The sequence below is a fragment of the Danio aesculapii genome, chromosome 4 (assembly GCF_903798145.1).
Source record: "Danio aesculapii chromosome 4, fDanAes4.1, whole genome shotgun sequence".
Classification (NCBI taxonomy): Eukaryota; Metazoa; Chordata; class Actinopteri; order Cypriniformes; family Danionidae; genus Danio; species Danio aesculapii.
In genome coordinates, this window is record NC_079438.1 from 52,582,692 (window position 1) to 52,588,691 (window position 6,000).

Consider the following 6,000-nt stretch of genomic DNA (forward strand, 5'->3'; position numbering starts at 1 on the left):
GCGCCCTACTCAGGCGGAGCGGGGGAGTGCAATGGTTTTCTGTTACAATGTTCCCTCATATTCGAAATGCAACCTTCTCTATATCCCACAGATAAGTCGAAGATCGCCTACATCGTATCTCTACTCTCTGGACCTGCACTTAAATGGGCTGAGACGATCTGGAACCAAGCCGGGCCGGTCATGAATTCCATCACTACCTTCACGGAGTATTTCAAAGAGGTGTTTGGACGTTCTGATGGGGAAGTAGCCGCTGGAGAGCAGCTGTATCATCTAAAGCAAGGTACTCTATCTACACAGGAATATGCTCTCCGGTTTCGCACTCTAGCAGCTGCAAGTGGATGGAATGAGAGATCGTTGTTGACCACGTACCGGCTCGGCTTGGAACCCACTCTCCGAATCCAACTGGCCACATTAGATGATACAATGGGTCTGGAGAGATTCATCCAACATTCTCTCCGATGTTCCGATCGTCTCCGTTCCTATCAACAGGACACCATCACACCCTCGTCTGCACTCCTCCAATCGCCTGAGTCAACAGCCTCTCCAGAACCAGAACCCATGATAATAGAGTCTGGAAGACTGACATCAGCGGAACGACAGAGGAGGCTGACCCGGGGTCTGTGTCTATACTGCGGTGTCAGTGGACACACCCGTATGGAGTGTCCCCTTCGTCCCATTCGGACTTCAGTGAGTGTATTCAGTACGAATATTGAACAATGTAAACCACTTACTACCACCGTACAAATAACTACTGCCTCTATTTCTCTCCTTGTCACAGCCCTCATCGACTCCGGGTCAGCAGGGAACTTCATCTCCCAATCCCTCTGTCGTCAACTCCACCTCCGTACTGAGGCGTCCTCGCATATATACCAGATACAACCGATAACCCAGTGCACTCGATCTTCGACCCGTATCCATCGACAATGCGAAGACATCCTTCTTCAAGTGGGGCTGTTACATCAAGAGAGGATTCAATTTCTGGTTCTGGAGGGTGCAAATATGGACATCATTCTAGGGCGCCCGTGGCTGGTGAAGCACGATCCCATCATCTCTTGGGGCACAGGAGAGATAAAGAAATGGGGATCTGGATGTACACCTACCTGTTTTCCAAATCTCCCTCTTCAAGGTCGGAACCCCATTTCTTTGTTTGCAACATCGGTCGAGAGCCCTCCTGAGAAGCAGTCTATCCACATTCCTAAGGAGTACAGCTCCTTTCATGATGTCTTCTGCCCCAAGAGAGCTTCCCAGCTACCGCCGCATCGGCCATGGGACTGCGCGATCGACCTAGTTCCAGATGCCCAGTTGCCAAGAGGTAGGATCTACCCGCTCTCGCTTCCAGAGAATCAGGCAATGGAAGATTACATAAGGGAGGCTCTGAGTCAGGGGTACATACGTCACTCAAATCACCAGCCGCCTCAAGCTTCTTCTTTGTGGCCAAGAAGGACGGAGGGCTGCGTCCATGCATCGACTACAGGGTCCTAAATAACGGTACAGTAAAATACCGATATCCCCTTCCTCTGGTACCAGCCGCTTTGGAACAGCTCCGAGAAGCTAAAGTCTTCACTAAATTGGACCTCCGCAGCGCGTATAATCTGATAAGAATACGTGAGGGGGACCAATGGAAGACAGCATTCGTGACCCCTACTGGCCACTATGAATATGAGGTCATGCCTTACGGTCTGGTCAACGCCCCCTCCGTATTCCAAAACTTCATTCATGAAGTCCTCCGGGAGTTTCTTCACCACTTTGTAATAGTGTACATAGATGACATCCTCATTTACTCCCGGAGTGAGGCCGAACATCGCCAACACGTTGCGGAGGTCCTACACACATTGAGAGAACATCACCTCTACCTCAAAGCGGAGAAATGCTCATTCCACCAGAAGTCGATTCATTTCTTGGGATACATCATTGATCAAACCGGTATACGTATGGATGGGAAGAAAATTGAGGCTGTTCTATCCTGGTCAGAACCCACTTCCATTAAGGAGCTCCAGAGGTTTCTTGGGTTTGCTAACTTTTATAGACGGTTTATCAAGGACTACAGCAGGATTACATCACCTCTCACTAATCTCCTCAAGGGTAAACCCAAAGGACTGGAGTGGACCAAAGAAGCAGCCGCAGCCTTCCGCCTTCTTAAGAAGGAGTTCACAAGGGCCCCACTCCTGACTCATCCTGACCCAAATCTTCCTTTCGTGGTGGAAGTGGACGCATCCACCACCGGCGTCGGGGCAGTATTATCTCAACATCATGATACACCGCCCCGACTGCATCCCTGTGCCTATTTCTCTCGGAAGTTGAGCCCGGCGGAGCAGAATTACAGCATAGGAGACAGGGAGCTGCTAGCAATCAAGCTAGCCTTGGAGGAGTGGCGTCACTGGTTGGAGGGAGCCAAACATCCGTTCCAGGTGATCACAGATCACAAAAACCTCCAATATATCAAAGAGGCCAAGAGACTATGTCCACGTCAAGCCAGATGGTCACTTTTCTTCTCACGTTTTGATTTCTCCATTTCCTATCGTCCAGGACCCAAGAATCTAAGAGCAGACGCTCTCTCTCGTTTACACGAGCATCACGATCATGAAGAACTCCCAACGAAGATTCTTCCCGAACACATCTCCATTTGTCCGATCACCTGGAACGCTCCTCCAGTCGTTGCCACTCCGGAAGCCCCTGCTCCGCCGGGATGCCCTCCTCATCGGCAGTTCATACCACCTGAACACCGGGTAGATCTGATCCACTCCTTACATACCTCGCTAGGCACTGGACATCCAGGGATCAACAATACTCTCTCGCTAGTATCCCAACGATTCTGGTGGCCAAACATGGCAAGGGATGTGAGGCAATATGTTCAGGGCTGTAAGGACTGTGCCCAATCCAAGAGCCCACGTCATCTACCCGCTGGAAAGCTCCATCCCTTGCCGATTCCGAACCGTCCCTGGTCACACCTAGGAGTGGACTTTATCACTGACCTCCCCTCGTCAGAAGGTAATACCTGTATTCTAGTCATCGTAGATAGATTCTCAAAGTTTGTCAAACTAATCCCTCTGAAAGGTCTTCCCACAGCCTTTGAAACAGCCGACAATATCTTTAATCAAGTCTTCAGGTCATTTGGTATTCCAGAAGATATTGTGTCGGACAGAGGTCCACAGTTCATCTCACGTCTATGGAAAGCCTTCTTCAAGCTCCTAGGTGTGGCCGTCAGCCTCTCTTCTGGATATCATCCCCAAACCAACGGGCAGACAGAGAGGAAGATTCAGGAGGTGGGACGGTTCCTGAGGACCTTCTGCAGTGGTCACCAGAGCTCCTGGAGCCAGTATTTGGGCTGGGCAGAATATGCCCAAAATTCACTGCGGCAACCCTCCACCGGACTCACGCCATTCCAGTGCGTCCTGGGCTTCCAACCACCGCTCTTTCCCTGGGATGGCGAACCATCTGATGTCCCCGCAGTGGATCACTGGTTCCGGGAGAGCGAGAGAGTCTGGGACGAGGCTCATCAACATCTGCAGAGGGCAGTCCGTCGAAGCAAGGTAACCGCCGATAGAAGAAGGTCTGAAGAACCCAGATACACACCCGGACAAAAGGTGTGGCTATCCACCCGGGACATACGCATGCGACTGCCCTCTCGCAAGTTAAGTCCCCGATTTGTTGGTCCCTTCACCATCGTGGAACAGGTTAACCCCGTCACCTACAAACTACAATTACCCTCTCACTACCGTATTCACCCTACATTCCACGTATCACTCCTGAAACCCTATCACGATCCTGTTCTTCCCTCCACAGAGCCTGACCACGAAGAGGAACCCCCTCCTCCACTGCTCCTAGAAGAAGGAGCCGTCTACGCAGTGAAGGAGATCTTGCGTTCCCGACGTCGTGGTGGCCAGTTGGAGTACCTGGTGGACTGGGAAGGGTACGGCCCCGAAGAAAGGACATGGGTTCCCAGAGCTGATATTCTCGATCCTAGTCTCATGGTGGAGTTTCATGAGAGCCACCCTGAGTTCCCAGCGCCTAGAGGCAGAGGGAGACCACCACGGCGTCGGAGGTGTCGGCCCTCAGGAGCGGGCCCTGGGGAGGGGGGTACTGTCATGGATTGGTCAGGCTCTCACGACCCCCACTCACGAAGATCACCATCACCTGACTTCTAATGAGCACACAGCTGCATCACATTCACGAGCACCAGATAAAAGCACAGCACTCCAGTCGCTCATTGTCCGGGCTCGTCTCGACGAAAGCGGACAACTGAGCGACCACTCAGCGTAGTCATCCTCAGCTAAACTAACGATTTACTTACCTGTTCTCTTTGTATTCCTCCTAGTCTTCCTGGTCCTCCCGAATCGTCCTGTCTTCCAGTCCTTCCAAGTCTGTGTCATCCTCTGTCAGCTGTATCTGGTGTGTGCTGTCCATCCTCGTGTATTCCTGTTACCCAGCCACGGAGGAAAAGACCCCAACATCATTCCTGATCCTCCTGGCTATCCTTCATGTGCTCCTTGTTGTCATTCAATAAACACCCTAACGTTTCCTTACCTCTGTCTCCTGTCCGCTTCATAACATATATATATTATTATATATTATAATATATTATAATAATATAAACAGATCTTCAGATACCATGCAAATAAACATTTTTTTAAATAAAAAGATTTATTATATTATAAATGATAATATAAAAAGATATTCAGATATTTGGATATTTGATTTGAATAAATAATAAAAAATGTAATTAAAAAACAATTGTTGAACATGAATGAGTACAAAAATGTGTGAAATATGGTGTCATGTTTTGTTTTATGCATATAATGTTTAACATTAAGTGTTTTTTTTTTTAAACAGAGGTCCAGTTTGACTCATATTTAAAGAATTCATTGTGTTACAGTTTAATAAATTGTGAAAGAATAAATTTTGTATCGTCTACATTGAGAGTTATTGGAATTTTATTGAGTACTGAGTCAAGTAATCAAATTACTTATTGAGAACTTGAGTTACTTTTCAGACAAGGTGATTAGAAAAGTCATTTAAATTATGTAATTAGCAACTCACCCAACACTGATCAAGATGCTTTTTGGGAGAAGCTTACCTTGGGGTAATTTCTTCCAGCATTGTCCGTGGTCCATGAGATCAGTCAGCCTTCGTTTCGGCCAGCGTCAGAGCTCTGTTAAGTATTTAACATCCAGAACATTAGCACAAAAGCCACAGGACAATCCATTCATCATGTCTCCTCAAAGGAATTCATTATGGATGTACCAAAGACTCTACAAAGTCTCCCATCGTTTCCCAAGTCAGTCTTTTTCTCATCTCTATAAGAAACCTATTTAAGTGCACAATTAATCATCAGTGTTTTGTTCTATTCCTGTACAGGTGCTTTGGTCTGTTGTGTTAGAGGATGGCTGTAATTATGTGCTTAAGTTTGGAAAAACTGAAAAGGGCTAAAAGATAAGTAGCCAAATGAACCCACCAGAGAATCAAACTAAATTTTGCTATACATAATATATATGTAACGTTGTCCACAGTGGATTTTCACTGCTTTGTTTTTTATTATTATTATTGAATAACAACACTGCAACTTATTTAGGTTACAATCAGAATTTAGAGAGCAAATAATCATAAAATATACTTTTTTTCTGAAAGTCATCAAGAAATAAAAAATAATTCGATTTACTTTTTTTAGCTAGATTAAAAAAAAAGAAAATTAGTATTTGTTTAATAATATAAGCACAATTTTATAGTTTAGTTTTCTAATATAAGCACATTATATACATATATTAGTCAAAATTTTAATTAAATCTGAATTTTTCATCAATTATCATACAGACAAAAGTGTATTGAAAAATACAGACTTTTTATAGTATTTTTTCAGTAATATAATTAATTACATAAAATTAATAATAATAATGATAAGGAATAATAGCAATAATAATAATCATAACAACAACAACAACAACAACAACAACAATAATAATAATAATAATAATAACAATAATAATAATAATAATAATAATAAAT